Source organism: Callospermophilus lateralis, chromosome 3, assembly GCF_048772815.1.
Source record: "Callospermophilus lateralis isolate mCalLat2 chromosome 3, mCalLat2.hap1, whole genome shotgun sequence".
NCBI classification, from domain to species: Eukaryota; Metazoa; Chordata; class Mammalia; order Rodentia; family Sciuridae; genus Callospermophilus; species Callospermophilus lateralis.
The window spans coordinates 102748947-102768748 of record NC_135307.1 but is presented as its reverse complement, the minus strand read 5'-3'; the positions used below and the strand labels follow the sequence as shown (position 1 = coordinate 102768748).

The 19802-nt window shown below is 34.2% G+C and overlaps 1 protein-coding gene across 1 annotated transcript in view; it reads left to right on the top strand.

The window, feature by feature from the left end:
* The window catches only part of Aldh1a2 (aldehyde dehydrogenase 1 family member A2), a 96019-nt gene that overhangs the window by 18410 nt on the left and 57807 nt on the right, over positions 1-19802 (top strand). The window lies entirely within an intron of this gene.

Genomic DNA, 19802 nt, shown 5'->3' with positions numbered 1-19802 from the left:
ATTTCCCAATTAGAAAATTCATGGCATCCTCTTTCTGAACTGTGGTCACGGCCACTTTGCTGTGGGATGAAGTGTACTAAGCCTGATTTGTCCTCAATTAACTGCCTGTTGCAAAAGTGGCCAAGCGATACAGCTTGCATTTCTAAACATCTCTGCTCTCGATTTAACTAACCGCTGAGATTTATAAAGCAACCTTCAGTGAATCTGATCCTGTTGACAGCCAATCTAAATTCCTTTTTCTGCCCAACCTCTTTCCCTTGGGATTTAGTTTATTATATCTTTTTAGCATTTACTGCATATTACAAAATTACATAATATTCCTTACTATGTTAGGAAGAAGGAGAAACCAGTTGAAGTCAGAAGACCTTTCTTCAATAAATTTAGAAAAGAGAGAAGCTTCTATGTTAGCCAGCTAAACCTTAGGCATATTTACATTCTATTTCACCAGATGTACAACAGCTATATAAAGTAGATCAAATTTCTGGTGTTTGTTTGTTTGTTTTGTTTTTGCAAAGAAGGAAACAAAACTCAGAGACTTTTAGTAGTTCCAGCTTGCCCAGGATTTGTACAAGTGAAAGACTGACGGATTTGAATGGAGATCTTTGAGTCTTCTCCCTCTGCTCTAAGGTGTTACATAAGGAAGATGAAGGAATACATTCAAGGTTAATCATCTTTGTCCTTAGTAATAATTCCCATTTCTTTCCTTTGTTTTAGATAAAGACACAATCCTCATAACATTTAAGTATCACATTTGAGCAAGTTAAGCAACTCTACACTTGTCTTGGCTGGGAACAGACTTGCATATTACCCTGTGATCCTGATAGTCTCTTTTGAAAAATAAATTTATGCAGACCAGCCCAATTACCTTGAATTTGCTTAAAAAAATACCTTCATGATCTTTCCTGGTTTAACTCAGTGACACAACCTTATTCTCCATTCACCAAACTGACCATTTCCCTTGGAGATTATGAGATACCTATTCCTTTATGATTTGGGAAGGGACATTTCTGATTGGCAGAAAGTCTCTGTTGCAGTGGAGCATTGTCCTTCTTAGAATTCTTAAAAGCATTCCATTGAGAAGATGTAATTTCTGAGATAGGAAAATATTATATATACATTTTCTGCCATATACGGCATCTAGAATGCTATAAAATTTTCTATAAATTCTTACATGAATTATCTCTAATAAAGTGCCATTAATGACTTTTCATTTTGTTTCCCTTAGCTGAAAGAAGAAACTGTGAGCCAAATAGTTGTGTTTGTGTTTTAAAGACTTCAGCATTTGATGTCCTTCTCTTATTCAACCTTGGACACCCAGGTTCTACAGGGAAAGGAGTATATGAAAAAACCCTCAGTTTGATACAACCAGTTTCTAAATCAGTTAAGGTTGGCCATTCCCTTATTGCTGTGTTCATCTAAAAAAACCAGCCTTTCTGTGGGAAGTCATTAAGATAAATAAGGATTGTTTTTGAAGTGCCCCTCCCTGAACTCTCAAACAGAGTCCTGTAGTTGTAAGAGCACAAAGTATTATTTAAGATACTTAGAAAAAATAATTTCCTACTTGAAAATAATAGTTTAGCTGCAGTTGTTCTCTGTCAGAGGTTTTTGCTTGTGCACCAAGAGACACTGCAGAACATGTCATAGGACTTCATCTCTAAGTAGTGTTGTATTAGGAATATAAATCAACACTATTTTCCTAACATACTTTGCCCTCAAGAAAGAAAATGAAAATTTTATTCTACTTACCTGTGTTGATTTTACTGAGGAAAAAAGAGACACAGTCAAATTCCTTGTGCTACATAATTTCTAAGAGACCTTGTGAAGATGCAGTGAGGATTGCTCATATTCCTGGCCAGCTCTCAAGCCTGCTGTCCAAGTAAACATCAGCAAAAATTAGATTTAGAAAGAGCATTGGAACGGGGATCTGAAAAGGAACAGGAGGCTCATGGAAACCTTAATTGCTGCAAAAAGTTAGGAAGAGAAATATGACAGAAGTGACGGGTCTGTATGTGTGTCATGTGTGATCTGTCATTTTTCAAGACAGGGCATGGGAGTTCTAGTTACTATTCTGTCACTAAATGAGAGTGTGTGGCCTTGAGCAAGTCATCAGACTTCCTTTGACAAGTTTGTGTGTATTGCACAGGTTATTTCTAAGGCCCCTTTCAGCTTCATAACTTTCTCTCTTCCTAACTAAAACAGCCTCTATTACAGTTAAACCAAGAAAAATGCTCATCCATTAATGTACTTTAACACAGTGCTTGATTGTTGCAGTATGATCTTAGCATACTGAACAGTTTACAACAAGAAAATAAAACTACTTTTTTGAGTGGTATGGGGAGAAGTTTCCAGTTCTCCTTGGTGATGATTTTGCATAGATTATTTGAACGTTTATTGTAATTCTCTTCCACCTCAATTTTGCTTTGTATTCACAGACATATTGTTATTCAAATGGATATGAAACAAACGCTTAGAGAAGGAGTAAGACAAATCTACAGCATCAAAAAAAAAAAAAAAACTAAACTAAAAACCTTCTGATAAACTTTCTTACTGAGCGCCCACTGGTGGCCACATACATCCCTTATTCAGGACCTCAGATGTACAGGAATTGACTTAATAGTAAATGGAATTTTCCTTTCAATGAATAGTAGAAAAGTATTAAAAAGTTTAGCTGAAAAGTGTCATAATCAATTATCAATGTCTGCCAAGAGTAGGAAAGAAGATTTGTATTACAAATGCCATAGATTAACCTTCCTTCTAAGAGACCTTGTGAAGATGCAGTGAGGATTGCTCATATTCCTGGCCAAGTCTGGTAGTCTCATAGACAAAGAAACTGAAGACTGGGGAAGCTGAGTGACTTGCCAGACATTCAGCATGAAACTAGGACTAGAACACAAGCCACCCCACCTTCCTTGTACTATAAAAGAAAGTAACACTCCCAAAGTGATTAAATAACAAACTATCGAAATAACTTTACTCCATACTTGGTAGTTATAAGATGAGGAGATAGAAATTTCAGTTTGACCATCCGGGTTGCAAATCACTCAAAAGAACTTCAGTGCATGGTCTAGTGCCCCAGAGAAAAAGCAGGGCCTTACGAACAATCTTCATTCCCAAGGACTTTAGCAGGGGTGTTGCATTCTTTTTCCAGAAATTAATTCTGTTGTTTTGGTGGTCACAATGTCTATCTAAAACTGTGTTCTGGGTGAAAACTGTCTTAACTTAAATTCAGACAAGAAAATATAGGAAGCATACAATGTATGTGAGATGTTACTCAGTGTAGACTGAAGGACAGCTTCTCTGGGATGTGAAATAAAACGGTTCTAGGATTTCAAGAACTTGATTCTTGGAATTTAAAACACATGTTTTATCTATCTACTATCTATTTATTTTTGTTGAAAGAAAGTACTTTCTTATACAATACCAATACCTACAAAAATAAAAATGATACAGTGACTTAGTATTTGTTCTTAAGGAGGAAACAGGTAGTGGGGCATGTAGGTAAAGGATTATGGGACAATATGATAGGTAGGTAAGTGTCAGAGGATCAGCAGTTAGCACTGCCTGAAGAATTTGGGAAGTCTTACCAAGAGGTTGTATTTGAACTGAGTTTTGAAATATAAGTAATATTTTAATGTTTTTACAGATAAAGAAAGGAGGGAATAACATTTTCAAATATACTGACTCATAAAAGTTCATGTTATATTTAGAAAATTGCCGCAGTCTCTGGCTGGGCACAAATCACGAGCCTCCACACAGCTTGTAGATTCAAACAGCAATTCTTTATTCCCGAACTCACACCGGCCGTCTACAAACACTTCTGGGGAAATCCACGTTCTCTGCCCGAATTCACCACCCCACTGGGCTTCTGTCTCCCAAAATATATTGTCTGACCCTAAGAACTCAAGAGGAACTCAGGCAGCAGGATACGCCCTATTCTAAACGGGGAACACCCTAATCTCTTATTATGCTAAACCGGGAACACCCTAAACACGGATCTGCCCTGGTCCTTGAGCAAGGTCACCTTACATGCAATGTAGCTGCAAAATGTCCTATTTCCATGAGTCCTTCCACTAAAGAAACATGGGGGTACGCTGGCAAGGAAATTGTCATACCTACTTGGCTGATGGCTCCCAGCAGAAAATGATATAGCTTTAGTATAGAATCTAGGAGGGGATAGGGAGTTCTATGGTCAGATTGTTTATGTCTCCCCCAAATTCATATCTTAAAATCCTAATGCTCAGTTGATGGTATTAGAGGTGGGGACTTTGGGAGGTAATTAGCAAGACAGGGGCCTTGTGAATGGGATTGGTGCCCTTATAAAAAATGCATAAGACAGCTTGTACATTCCTTTGAGCCATATGAGGACAGAGGGAGAAGGCACCTTCTATGAACCAGAAAGTGAGCCCTCACCAGGCACTGAATCTTCTGGTATCTTAAGACTTTCTAACCTCCAGAACTTTTCCTCAGTGAGAAAAAATTCTGTTGTTTATAAAAATTTATAAAATTTCTGTTGTTTATAGAAATTTAAAAATTTCTATTGTTTGTTGTTATTTTTGTGTGGTGTTTTGTTATATCAGTTGAATGAACTAAGTCAAGGAGGAATTTACACCCACAGATTTTAAGTTATCAAGCTCCTCATTTTATGGCACACTATAAACCACTGGTCTGTTTAAGAACTCTCTGGTTCTCCCCAGGCATCTCCTCCCCTTGAAATTTATATATGGACATATTCTTGATGGAAAATATAGTGTTATTTTGTCTCTTTGAATTTTTACATACATAAACAATGTTTTATAGATGTTATTCTGGCTTAGATACTTGGTGAGGAGTGTCAGAAGAGTCAGAAGAGAGTGGTTGGGGCCAGATTATACAGAAACAAACACATTTAATCAATGTGTTTCAGAACAGTACAAATGGCCACATAGAGGTTATACAGTATGAAGGAAGTTACACTAGGGCATTATAATTATAAATTATCTAGAACTGAAGGTGAAATGCTAGAGTCTTGAAGTTTTGAATCCCAGATAAACTGAATTCCTAGCAAGTTCTTTTAAGTCTCTGAAGCTCACCTTTCTCATCCACAAAACAGGGATCAGGAGAGTGTGTACTTGATTTGGTAGTTGTGAGGATTAAAAGATTCAATATGTGTGAAATGTTCAAATGTTAACTTTTATTATCGTCTCTTAATTGATTAGGTTTTTAATTCTGACTTTCCAGTAAATGTCTGATTACTGATTGTATTTTTCTACTGCCTTTAGCCAAACAGAACATAGATTTTTAAGGTTCTAACTTTGCAGAAAAGAGGGGAATCCAGAGATGCTTAGGGGAATGGAAAGAGCTTTGATAGCATCAGTTTTTTGCCCTATGAATTATTTTCAACATGTAGTCTTGGACTTGGAACATAAATTCTAGTTTATTCCTCTAGAAAGGAAAATGATATCTATATCACAGATTTGTTTTATGAATTAAATGAAATGGTGAAGGTTCTTAGTACATGGTGAGCACATACTGATGCTAGTTATGTCTGAATTACCTACTGAATGTGTATTATGGTTTGGAAATGAGCTGTCTCCCCCACCCAAAGCTCCTGTGTTAATGCAAGACTATTGAGTAGCTCCTATGCATCTATGGATATGCTCCAAAATAATATATTTTATATTCTAATTTTAACTCCAGAGAGGTAATTGTGTGCCTCAGACAAAGCCAATACCAAAGCAACCACATCTGCCAGACAGAAGCCAAATGAACATTTCTCCAGAGAAAGGATGTGGGTTCATCAAAGAAAGCACTAGCTTTCTGACTCCATGGTTGAAGAGACAGCATAGTTAATACCCATGTATCAACCATTGGGTTGGATTATGGAAATTGTCATCTAACCAGTTGTAATCTAATCAGTGCATACTAGCTAGAATGGACTAATGGCAGGTAGAAGAACATGGCTAGAGGAGGCGGGTCACTGAGAGTGTGCCCTGGAAGGATTCATCTTCTCTCTGAGTCCCACCCCCTCATCTGCTTTCTGGCTACCATAATCAGAGTAGTTTTCTTCGTTGACACCCTTCTTTCATGCCCTTTTGCCATGATATTCTGCCTCACCTTGGGCCCAGAGCTGTGGTGTCAGCCAACAAGAACTAAATCTCTGAAATCATGAGCCAAAATAAACTTTTCCTCCTTTGAGTTTTTTCTTTTTCTTTTCTTTTTTTTGAGAGGAGGTACTAGAGTTTGAATATAGAATGACTTCACCACTAGCTACATCTCCATCCCATTTTATTTTATTTTTATTTTAAGACAGGGTCTCACTAAGTTGCGTAGGACCTCATTGAGGCTGACTTTGAACTTGGTCTCCTCCTACCTCAGTCTCTTGAATCACTGGATTACAGGCATGCACCACCATGCCTAAGTTGTTCTTGTCATGTATTTTGTCACAGTGATGAAAAGCTGACCAATATATTATGTGTTATCCATGTACTTTGAGCTAAAATAAACCCCTTTCCCTAAATTTTCTGTCTGCGGGTGGTTTTTCTATGCAAGCAGTAGTTGAACTATGTAGGTGTACCCTGTTAGCACAGCTGTTGAAGAACATGGGTATCAACTATTCTGTCTCTGCAACTGTGGGTCAGAAAGTTAGTGCTTTCTTTGATGAACCCACATACTTTCTCTGGAGAAATGTTCATTTGGTGTCTGGCAGATGTGGTTGCTTTGATATTGGCTTTGTCTGAGGCACATAATTGCTTCTCTGGAGTTATGCAAAATTAGAATATAAAATATGTTATTTTAGAGCATATGCATAGATGCATAGGAGCTATTCAATAAATATTTTTTTGAGTGTTGTTATACATCATATTATTGTGTTATGGTTAACAATGCTGAACACATATTTCAAGGGCAAAGACTGATTCGTATTTATTCTTTATACCCTATTGCCTAGCACAGTGTGTAACCTATAGTAGGTTCATAATAAATGATTGTTCATAAAGGAAGAGTTAATGACTTCAAGGGAAATAGAGCAAAAATGCCAATTGCCTCCCCTTTTATACATAACCCCTTGTGTTTTTGCCCTCTCCTTTCCCCTCTTTCTTTTCACCTTCTCCCTTCCTTCTAATAAGGTGTTGTGAGGCATTTAACTGACCTTAATTCACCTTTTTAGAAGATATATCTTTCATTTCTTCTCTTCACAAAAATGAAAAGTGACATTTCTAATATAAAGAAATGGCCTAGGCAACTTCTGGAAAAACTCTAGTGGTTAATCAGTTACTTTTTATTTAAATACATATGCTTAATGCTGAGTTACATTGTAAAACTCCCAGGCTGATTTATGGTCTCAGTCTGCCTTAATTAACATCGATTCCAGGGGAATAGTAAATGGGAATGGCCTTCACAATTGAGGCTGAACAATGAACTCTCTGGGTGTTGTCCAATTTGTAACATGATTTACATGGAAGCAAGCCCTTCCTTTCCCGGGGTTATCCCTTTTTCATCTGGTGTTTAGGACGGGTTATATATAATCCATAGATAGGAACATTTGCTGTCAAATACTTTTGCTGATTTAGAGCTAGGCCACAAAATGGTCACTATTAATAAAGAAGGAGAAAAAAACCTAACCTGAGACTTTGCAGGGATTCCAGGTTCTTGCTATGTGTCATCGCTTGTCCAGTCTGTGGCGGTTTTACGAAGTGACCATAATGAAAGTCAGATTAAATGCACAGAATATATACATTTAATCAACAGCCATTGGAATCCGTGGTGCTGGAAGAGTTATAAGAGCCCTGTGAATGCAAATTTATTGCAAAAGAATCCAACGGGTGGGGGAATGAATGTCTGCTGAATGGTACTACCTGACACGGGACACCAAAAAACTTTCCAGAGTGAGTGATTTAAGTGTAAGGTTTGGCTTGTAAAGCTGCCAGCTGCTTGGTTTCAAAACTTGAAACATTTCCAAAACATTGGATGAGGCACTTTATATGTTCACTAGAGTAAATACTCTGGTTTTACTGCCAATTTAAATGTGCTCAGTTTACAGTAATGAGCTTGTATAGGCATTACCTTGTTTATAGAAAGTGGAACAGGAAGAAATGAACATTAACCATTACCAGTAGCAATTCCCATTGCCTTCTGCCACAACACTGATGGCAAGTTTAGTTTCTTCCAATTTGGGAATATGTCACAACTGACATTGGTGTGTGCTTGGCTCCAATGCCATGTTGCTTCAACAGAGCAACAGATGCTGTAATTCACTGTGCCTCTGTCAAGGCTGCTCATTCAAGTTGACTGCTTCTTACTATTTTTCTTAAAACAGATGTCAGTAGCACAGATGTGGGAATTGTGGGACAGTAGAATAGGTAGGTCCCAGATTATACATGTTTGGGTGTGTTTTAGCTAAATCTGTTTTCTACAAGTGAATGAAGCACAGAGTCATTTATTTTATCTTCACAGTTATTTATATGTTTTAGTTTAAATCTTTGTTTCTTGGGATGACTAGTACAGGAACCTCTTTGGCCTTCTTAACCACTGGGAGCATCACTAGAGATAGGCAGATATGTTTAGGATGAAAGACATAATTTACTGGCTAAGAAAGAAAATACAAAAATTTAAGGAGATCCTAGTAAGCACAACTTCTAGAAGATAGTAAACACTCAGAAGATACTATTGACAGATATTAAAAACAAAAGAAAGGAGAGAGGGAAAGGGGTGTTAATAAGAAGAAACCATAGGAATCCATATCTTTATTTATTTATTTACTTTTGTAGTACCAGGGATTGAACCCAGGGGTGTTCCCACTGAGTTACCTCCCCAGCTCTTTATTTAATTTTTCAAATTTTGAGAGAGGGTCTCACTAAGTTGCTAAGGCTGGCCTTGAATTCTCCATCCTTCTGTCTCAGACTCCCTAGTAATTGGGCTTATAGGCATGTGTACCTGCCCGGTGAAGCCCATGTCTCAGAACCCTTTCCCTTAGGTATATATACTTAGGAGTATCAGGATATTACTTCCCAAGGAATGCTGCACTCTCCTATAGTACAGTTCCCTCTCCATTGTGTAAGATAGTGGCAAAACACAGAAACTGATCAAAACCAAGAGCATGATCTTATGTATCTGCAAATAAAGAATTCTGATAGCCCAAGGATGTGGCTGTCAAGTTTTTTTTTTTTTTTTTATGCACTGATTACCTTATTTTGTGGCTGGCTTTGCTTTACTGCTTTTCTAACAGTATTTCTATGGTGAAAAAAAAGAAGAAGAAAAAGAAAATATAGCTAATTATTCAGCATTGCGTATTTCAAAATACCAAATGCCTCCATTTTTTAGCTTTCACGAAAGGTGAAAATTTCTCTTTGCCCTGTCATGTTCTCTTTTTCCCTCTGACTCCCAACTTCCCTTATTCTTGGTTCCCTTCTCACTTTATTGTTTCTCAATATGAACTCTATTAGTCTTTTTAAACTCTTCCTTTCTAACAGAACTGTGTATTTTTATCAAAATTGTTATCTTTTTCAGTATTTTCCATATCTTTTAAGTCTTCTCTTCCTGCTTTCTCCATAGTATTTTCACTCCTTTTTACCACTACTCTTCATAGATGTTGACTACTTTTTGCCAAACTTTCTTTTTTTTCCTGTTTTCTAGTGTGTTCCTACTGTCTATGACTTTGCTTGACCACCTTTATGCGTTAGATTCTGATTATTTCTCTCATTTCTTAAGGATTTTCATGATTTCTGGGCCTTGCTTGCCTGAAGATTTTATGCTTACTTTCAGGACAGCATTGTGGTAGAGGCTGGTGTTGAGAAGCCAGGGGCAGCTCAATCTTTTGAGCTTTTTGTAAGGTCAAGGGACTTGTAGAAGGGAAGGAGAGAAGCTCAACTTGGTTTCTTTCTTCTCTGTCACACTTCTTAAACCAGGGTATCAGATGATCCTCAGAGAAGAGCCAAAGTCAAGGAAGAGAGGATGATAGGGCAGCTGAAGCATTTTATTAGGCATAGAGTTTCTTTCTTCTACCCTTCCTGTTCCCTACCCCAGACTGGACTCCCTCATTGTTTGTTTCCCTGAAGTGTTCGTCTAACATGTCAGCCACACCACACCAATCCCTCCCTTCTCTGAAGTGATCTCCTGTGATGCTTATCTCTACCATCCATCTTGGCACTAAATCAGAGTATACAACATTATTTAACTTTCTTGAAAGTAATCTTATCTTTGAAACTTTATTATAAGTTCCAGAGTACACATCTTCTGTGGATTTTTCAGTGGTATCTACAAGCATTTCCATGCTTGGAATAGCCCTTTAATAAACATTTCATAGTTGTTGTTTTCTGTGGAGGTAAATTTCTACTCAGGGATATTCCTTTCTTTCTCAGTTCCAATTTATGCTATTTGTATTCTATGAACCTGCCTCACAGGGGAGTATGTGGAAAGTAAGTTTTTCAGGTCCCTTATTCTTACGAATTTGTTGCATTGTGACTAGAGTCTAAAACTCCTTTGGACTACCACTTCTGAAACTTTATATTTTAAAATGTTAATAGTTGCTGCCAAAGGTACTGGACAAGATTCTTCATTTTGGAAGTAAACTAAACAACATAGTCTAAAGGTTCCTTCTGTCACTATGCAACTGTCTTGAATGAGTATATGAATATGTATGTATGTATGTGTATGTGTGTTTATGTATTTAAACTTGGTTTTCCATTGATTTGCTGATAGTGTGCTGACTGTATATTGATCTTGTATTCTAAAACTTTTCTAAATTTACACATCCAGAATTTGGTTGATTTCTTAGGAATTTCTACATGGAAAATCATGTCATCTTAGAGTAAAGACAGTATTCTTTTATTTCTAACCTTTTTGCCTTTTATTTATTTTTCTCATCTATATTGATAATATTAAATATTAAAATATTAAATATAAATAATGAGGTCAGTTCTTTATATTTTATATATATATATATATATATATATATATATTACTTTTATTGTGTTTGTTAATTAAGACAGTGAACTGAAAATGAATAGGGGGATGAAGGAAAATATGAAAATTAGATCTTCTCTAAAGGGAAATGCTAATCACCAGTTGTAGGAATTGTAAATATCCATCCAGCATCAGCACATGATACATTCTTCTCAAGCTCACATAGAACATCACCAAGGTAGACCACATTCTGGGCTATGAGACACACTTTAACAAATTTAAAACAGTAGAAATAACACAAAATATACTCTCATACCACAATGGGATTAAATTAGATCAGAAAATAGCTGAAAAATACCACAACATTTGGAGATTAAATAACATACTTCTAAAGAATAAGTCTCAAAAGATATAAAAAAAATTTTAACAAAATGAAAACGAAATATCAAAATTCATGGAATTCAACTAACAAATCATTTAGAGAGAATTTTATAGCATTGAATGCATATATTAGAAGAGAAGAAATGTTCTAAGCTGCACTCTTAGGAAACTAGGGGAAAAGTACAACAGAGCAAACAGAAGAAAATAATAATTATAGCAGGAGTCAATTTAATTGAAAACAGGAAAACAAGGAAAATCAATAAAACCATAGACTGGTTAAATTGAAAAGAATCAATAAAATGGCTGAATATTTCAAAAATACACTGTACTGTCATGTATGTCTAAAGACCACAAAGAAAAAATATGAATGGCAAATAAAATAAAATTGCTGAACATCTAGCCTGACCAACCAAAAGGGAAAGAGAAAACTACAAATTACTAACATCAGAAATGAATAGAAGCCATCACTGCTACTGCCATGGACAGTAGAAGAATAATAAAGGAATATTATGAACAACTCTATGCCATTTTTAATAATTTAGAAGACACGGGTAAATTCCTTTGAAGACACAGTTTACCAAAATCTAAACAGAGAGAAATAGATCATCTCAATAAATCTACATCTATTCAAGAAATTCAATCAATAATTAATGACCTTCCAATAATGAAAGCATCACATAAAGTTGGTTTCACTGGTAACTTCTACTAAGCATATAAATTTTCTACAGCATCTTTCAGAAAATAGAACCAGAAGGAACACTAATTCATTTAATAAGAATGCCAAAACCAGACAAAGACATTATAAGAAAGGAAAACTGCAAATTAATATCTCTCATGAACAGATGTGGATATCTCCACCTATAATCCCCGAGACTCCAGAAGCTGAAGCAGGGAGGATTGCAAGTTCGAGGTCAGTCTTTGCAACTTAGGGAGACCCTGTCTCAAAAACAAAAACAAAAACAAAAGGCTGGAGATGTGGTTGGTGGCAAAGGGCCCTGGGTTCAATCTCCAGTACCAGAAACAAATAAAAAAAGATGCAAAAATCTTGAACAAAATAGCAAATTGAATCTAATATTGTATAAAAAGAATGATACAGCATAAGTGAGTGAGATTTATTCCAGGTACACCAGACTGATTTGACATTCAAATTTCAATTAATGTATTTCATCAATATTGCTAACAATGGAAAAATCATGTGATCATATCTCTACATGCAAAAACCCCCAGCATTTGACAAAATACAACACTTTTTTGTGATAAAACAAAATAAAACCTCTTAGCAAACTAGAAATTGTGGGTGATTTCTTCAACTTGATAAAGAATACCTACATAAAGATCACCTACATCTAACATCTTACTTAATGATGAGAACTAAATGCTTTCCCTTTAATATTAGAACAAGATATCCCCTCTTGTCACTCCTATTTTCTCCTCTTGTCATTCCTTTTTAACATTATCATGGAAGTCCTTGTTAATGCAGTAAGTCAAGAAAAAGAAATAACAGGGTATACAGACTAGGAAGGAAAAAAATAAAATCATCTTTGCCTATGACACAATTATGTATGTAGAAATCCCTAGGGATTAGCAAAAACAAACAAAAACAACTCCTTGGTACAATGAACCAAAATGCATTCTGCTGTCACTTATAACTAATTAGAACAAATAAAAATAACTTCTAGGATAATAAAAGATTGTAGCAAAGTTTCAGAATACAAAGGTAATATACAAAAGTCATTTACTTTCCTATATAACAGAAACAAATGATTGTAATTTGAAATAAAAAACATAGTAGCTTTTACATTCCCCCAGAGAGAGCAAGAGCAAAATTGAGAGAGAGAGAGAGAGAAAGAGAAATAGGGATAAATCCATTAAAATATGTACAAGATATTAATGAGGAAATCCAGAAAATTTAGATGAAAGAACTCAAAGGAGATCTAAATAAGTAGAGAGAGAATTCAATATTATTAAGATTCAATATTATTGAGGTGTAACTTCTTCTCAACTTGAGCTGTAGTTTAATGCAATCACAATAAAAATCCTGGTAAGTTGTATTTTGGATGTCAGCAAACTTACTCTAAGTTTTGTATGGAAAGGCAAAACTCCCAGAATAACTAACACAATATTGATGGATGAGAACAAAGTTGGAGGACAGACATTATCCAATTTCAGAACTTACTAGAAAGCTAAAGTAATCTAGACAGTGTGGTAGTGACAACAAAACAAAATGAAACAAACAAACCAGTTGAATAGGGAGAAAACAGCCAAACAAATAGAGTTAACTGATCTTTGACTCACAAAGCAGCATTAACATTAATGGAGGCAATAATTTTGAACACACAGTACTGATACAACTAGACTTCCACAGACCAGTGAGTCAAAACACTGACCTTACACCTTTCACAAAAACATTAACTCAAATGAATCATAGACCTAAATGTAAAATGCAAAACTATAATATTTCTTAATGATAACATAGGAGAAGAATCTAGATGACCTTGTGATTGGCAACGTAGTTTTACAGTGCCAAAAGCCTGACCCAGGGAAAGAAACTGATAAGTTGGACTTCTTAAAATTAAGAATTTTTGATCTGTAGAAGATAATGTTAAGAGATTAAGGCAAATTACAATTGTGAAAAAATATTTGCAAAACATACACCTGATGAAGGACTTTTATCTTAAGTATACTTCTGAGTTTTTAAAAACTCACCAGTAAGGAAGGAAACAACCCAATTAAACAATGGACAAAAAAGTATAAATAGACACCTCACCAAAGAAGATATGCAGACAAAAAATAAGCATATGAAAAGATGGCATAAGAGAATTGCAAATTAAAGCAACAAAGATACTTCTACATACCTGTTAAAATGACTAAAATCCAAAGGGCTGACAACACCTAATACTGATGAGGATGTGGAGCAAAAGGAGCTCTCCTTTATTGCTGGCAAGAATGCAAAGAAAGTCTAACAGTCACTTTGGAAAACAATTGGGCAGTTTTGTACAGAGCTAAGAATAGTATTAATGTATGATCCAGCAGTTACTCTCCCAGGCATTTTACCCAAATAAGTTGAAAACTTATATCCATACAAAAACTTGCAAATCAGTATTAAATAGCAGCTTTATTCATATTTACTCCATACTGAAAGCAAACTAGATTAATCAAGGTTGTCCTTTAAAAGGTGAATAAACAAACTATGTTACATCCATACAATAGAATATTATGCAGTATTTTAAAAATGAGCTATCAAGCCATAGGAAGACATGGATGAAATTTAAGTGTATGGCTAAATGAAAGAAGCCAGTCTGAAGAGGCATTAATGGAGGCAATAATCTACTCCATGATTACAACTAATTGGCACTCTGGAAAAGGCAAGACTATGAGTTTTTGTCAGGAGTTTAGGAGAAGGATGGAGGGTTGAGTAGGGGGAGGACAGGATTTTTAAGGCAGCAAAGCGACTCTATATTATGCTGCAACACAAAGAGTGAAGCCTGGTATAACTATACCACTCTAATGTAAGATATTAATCATAGAGAATAACAATGGAGAGAGAGAACGAGATACATGGGAACTCTCTATACTATCTGTTCAGTTTCCTATAAATTTAAAACTGTTCTAAAAATTAAAGTGTATTAATTTTAAATGCCAAAAGAAATGGCTTGGCAGTTTTGAAAAGGAACAAAGCATAAGTTTTAGAAATAAGAATATAAACATTTTAGATACAGGTGTGAGAATTAGTGAACTGGAAGAAATTCTTTGACTGCAGCACAGAGAGAAAAGGAAATAGAAAATATGAGTGGTAAAAAGACATTAAGCATTGACTTAAGTGTAATGATTGGAGTTCTTGAGGAAGAGAATAGAATTTTATTTAAAAAAAAAAAGATTAAGAATATTCCAGAATTTAGACAAAAATTCATATATACTGTAAGCATGGTGAATAGATATCAAGATAAATAGAAACAGAATTATTAGACATACTGTGATGAAATTTAAGAATACCAAAGAAAAAGGCAAAACCTGAAAAGCAAAAGATAGAAAAGGCAAATCACTAAGTCATCAACAAATAAATGATTAGACGCTTCTGGCAGATTTATTATAAGCATCACTGCAAGATAGAAAATATTGGAATTATAGCTATAAAGTGTTGTGAAAAAATTACTGACTACCAAAAACTGTGTAACTTATCTGGAATATGTTTTGAGAATGAGGGTGCAATTAAATACATGATCAGAAAAACAAGAATTGATACATTACCCCAAATTATCAAATGAGATTCTAAGGATTAATCTGATTAAAAATTTAAAAACCTTTTTTAAAATAAGAAGTCATTTTATATATAAAATAAAACTTTAGTACAAACAAACTTCTCGGAGAAGAGTGATTGGATTTAGTGTTCTGAGGCCATTGTGTTGTTTGGGAACAGGGTTAAGGCATTGATTACCTTTAAACTTCAGGTTGTTAAACATGTATGATAAAATACTATGGAAAAACAATTAAAGAATATTAACAGTATACAACTTCCAAGGGAATAATTAAATTATAAAATAAACACCATCAACCTACCTTAACTAAAAGAAGCAAGAAAGGAGAAAATAGAAAGTAAAATGAGGCAAGGCACATAGCATCAAAAATAACACATATCATAATCATAATAAATGCAAATGTGTTAAACTCACTAGTTAACAGACATTTTTTATTATTAATAAAATACAATCTAAGGCTGCATTATTTACATCAAAATAGTAAAGACACAGTTGAGAGCAAAAGGATGAGGAATGATACATGAGGCTTAGGAAAAACTTAGATAGCTAAAGCTAATGCAGGTTAATAGCTAATGCAGGTATTCCTTATTGCAGATTTCAGAGTTTTTGAGATTTTGAAATATTTTATAAACTTTACTAGTTGATTATTCTAATCCAAAAATCTGAAATCTGAAATGTTCTAGAATCTGAAGCCTTTTGAGCATTCATGTCAGCATTCAGTAAGTTTTAGATTTCCAAACATTTCAGACATTGAATTTTCAGATTAAGAGTGTTCAGTCTATATTAAACAAAATAGGCTATAAGATCCAAAGTTTATTGTAATAAAGAGGGTAATATTATATGGATAAATAGTTTACCAGAAAAATCTAATAGTTACAAACATATTCCTTAATAAAATTTCTTGACTTTTATAAAGATACACAATGGAGCTAAGGTTTATGCTGACAAATCCACCAAACCAAAATGAGAAATTCCAATATAGCTTACAATTATCATAGAACAAACAGATAAAATATTAAAAAATCAAGAGGACTGAACAGTATATTTTACAAGATTGATAAAATAGGTACCTGTGAAAACTGCTCCTAATAATTAGTACATTTGGGCAAGAAAAGGGAAATATCAAAGAACAAATAAATGAAGAATTCAGTCTAGTGGGTACCTCAAGTAGCAGTGTAGATCAAGCTGGAAGAAAGCATCAGGAGGAATACACAAGTAACTACAGTTATGCTACTAACTTGAATGGTGTGCTCATGGGGTTTTAATATGATGAATCTTAACATTTAAGTTACATACATCCTTTTGTATATATTAAATACAACATAATATAAGAAATATTTGTTACCCAAATGTAGTCTTCATTCTTCAGTGTTTCAGATTTTATCTTGGCCTAGGAGGTATTGAATTTCTAATCTTATCAGGAAAGATGTTAGACAGTGATTCATGTCCTCTCCCAGCAGACATTCCATTCCAGTTAACATTAAGTGCCTACCACATCCATTATGTCTTTTAATACCGAAAACAACCCATAAAATGTCAATGGACAGTTCTTCACAACCATGGAAAGAAAGTTAGGTTTATGGGCTAATTTGTTCTATCCTCTCAGAAATCTAGAGTAGACAGGTACCTTCTTTCATGAGCCATGTGTTTCTTTTGCTCTCAATTATAGCATTACAAAATCATACAATATTATGAGTGAATACTTGTATATTTTACAAATGAAGAAACTGACCAACAGACCGACCTAGGGTCACAAGTCTTATGTACTTTCAAAGAGCTCTAGAGTAGAAAAGTCCATGTTTTTCCTTAGGCCTATTCTGAAGTTCGACAAGCTGAAAAGCAGATTTTTCATTTTACTGAGCCTTTAAGTTGAAATAATAGGTAAATTTTTAAATGAATGATTTGACAGCATTGGGCCATATTTTAAGGTAGATCTTGAACTGTTTATTTCATTTTACACAAATCCATATAAAAGAATTTTTGTACAGAAAAAAGTATTGATACTCATTTTTTCATTTAGCAAATTTGTTTGGGGCCTTTATTGTGTGAAAGACATAAAAAGATGACACTAGTTTTTATAAATTCTTATTTTTACTTTCATTTTGAAATAATTTAAGATTCACCAAAAAATTGCCAAAAATAGAACAAAGAAATCTCAAATACCTTTCACCCCAGTGCCCTTATATAACTATAGTATGACATAAAAACCAGGAAGTAACATTGATACAATATTATTCTTTAACCTAAAGACCTTATTCAAATTTTACCAATTGTTTCAATAATATCTTTTTTTTTTTCTGGCCCAGGAGCTAATACAAGGCTACATGGTTTATGTCTCACAAACATCCTTTAATTTGGAACAGTTTTAAAAGGTTATCTTTCATGACCTTGGCACTTTTAGAATATGGGCCAGTTATTTTGTAGGATATACTTTAATTTGGATTTGACTGATGTTTCCTCTTAATTAAAATGAGTTATGCCTTTTATGTAAGAATACCACAGAAGTGATGGATGTCTTTCTTGGTGTATCATATCAGGAGCACATGATGTCAATTTTTCTTATTATTAATGATGTCAACTTTGATCACTTGATTAAGGTGATGTTAGCCAAATTTTTCTAATGTAAAGTTACTATGTTTTTTTGTTTGTGATTAGTGAATATCTTGAGGGAAATTATTTAAGAGATTACATGAACATTCAGTTTTTCATTATACTTTTTCCCACTAATTTTGCCATCCACTGATGATTTTTGCCTATGGCAATTATTATTGTGGTGTTTGACAAATGGTGAACATCAAATTCCATTATTCTTTAATATCTGTTAAGTGGAGATTTGCTATGAAGAGCTATTTCTTATCCCTATTTGTTTAGTTATACATTTAAAAATTATATCATTATGAACTCAGACACTTTGTTATTCTATGGGTAAGCATCCATTGCTATAATTATTTATTTTGTGGTTTAAATTATCTTAGTATTAGCCATTGGGGAACCTCTTCATATTGATTCCTGTTTCCTTTTATTATGTCCCCATACACTTTTGGTCATTAACTCAATTTCCTGGATCATAGTGTTCCAGGCCTAATTTTGTACTTTTCTCTGCTAACATCCTTGAAATAAACCTTTCTCCATGGAGGCCTGGTCAGAGAAAAATGACAGAACTAAAAATTTTTTAAATTGCCCAGAGAAGTTGAAAATGTTCAAGTGGACATATTTATTATCTGTACTAACAATGTTGTCAGCACAGTTTTTTTTTTTTTTAGTATGATGTGATTGTGTCTACCAAAAACAATAACAGTGAAGAAATCTTAACATTTTGCATACTAGGAAACTGAACCATTATATCCTGAGATACACAGAGCTCTATTTAATGAAATAGTAAAGAATGTAAGACCTGGGAGGACTGAAACTATCTTAATTATCTTTGCCTTTCCTTTGTCTAGAAATACCTGAGTGTCTATTGAGTAAATGAAGGTGTTATATTAAGCATGTTTATAATCCGTATAAACTATAAAATGTTACACAATGACAAGGCCATTGTATTTGTGCTCAATATGTTTGTATTAAGTACTATGCAAATTTAAAGTTATTTTATTTCCCTTTATCTTAAAAAAACCTTTAGAAAAAGAAAATTTAGTGCCTCCTTCCACATAGGCTCATTGTTGTATCAAATTGAGGGGAAAATGTGAAAAAAAACCCTTGGGATATTTTCTATAATTTGGTATTTAGAAGCGTAGATTTATGCTTATTAAGCCTCATTTGTGATTAGTAAAATCAAAAAGAAAATTGGCAGTCAATAATAATTCAATTTGTCATTTTGTTTGTCCTAAATTAGTTGGCTGACTGGTTCATAAGTTTAGAAATTTTCATTTTGGTGGTATAACTTTTATTAAGTAAAAGTTGTGTTTTCATAGTCCAAAAATATTAGTTTAGATTTCTCTCAGAATCAACAAAAATCTTTAAAAATTTCTTTGCCTAACTTTTCCCTTGTACTTTAATGCATTTGTTAAATTTTTATGAGAAATTGGCTCAAGTAAATTCCTAAATCATTAACCTCTTCACTATTGTAATATAATCTCCATTTCATAAATAAGAAAATCACTCTTCTTGAGAAATCTCAGAGAGACCTATTTGAAAGTTATACTCCACTTCCTTTGCTAACCCATGTAGCCTACACTTGAAGAGAAAGAAATCCCACTTGGGTTTATATGTATAATTTGTTTAACTCACTAGTTAGTTTGGCCAGAGTCACTGCTCACTTCAAGATCCAAGCATTAGGTGCATTCT